A 335-nucleotide genomic window follows, 5' to 3' on the forward strand; every position below is an offset into this window, starting at 1 on the left:
GCTGCCTGCTGTTCCGCCCTCATTGCCTGCAGCACATCTCGAATTACCTTCCAGTGCTCTACGTATTTGTTTGCCTCCTTTACCTTATCCCCCCTGCAGCTAATGGCGTCCCACAGCGCCTTGCCTATATTATCCCAGGTCGCTTCTTCAAAGGCAACATTTACACTCGGGATAAGTTCTTTCTTCCAGGCCCATAAAAGCACCCCCTTTATCACGGAGTTATCGCATTTCAGTCCTCTCTTAGAGAGAAAATTACGAAGGAGCTTTAGGACCGCTTCTTGCTCTTTGTCCAACCCCATCTCCTTCTCCGACCGCTCACCTGATCAGGGCGAGAT

Source organism: Haliaeetus leucocephalus, unplaced genomic scaffold (assembly GCF_000737465.1).
Source record: "Haliaeetus leucocephalus isolate CR32 unplaced genomic scaffold, Haliaeetus_leucocephalus-4.0 Scaffold345, whole genome shotgun sequence".
NCBI classification, from domain to species: Eukaryota; Metazoa; Chordata; class Aves; order Accipitriformes; family Accipitridae; genus Haliaeetus; species Haliaeetus leucocephalus.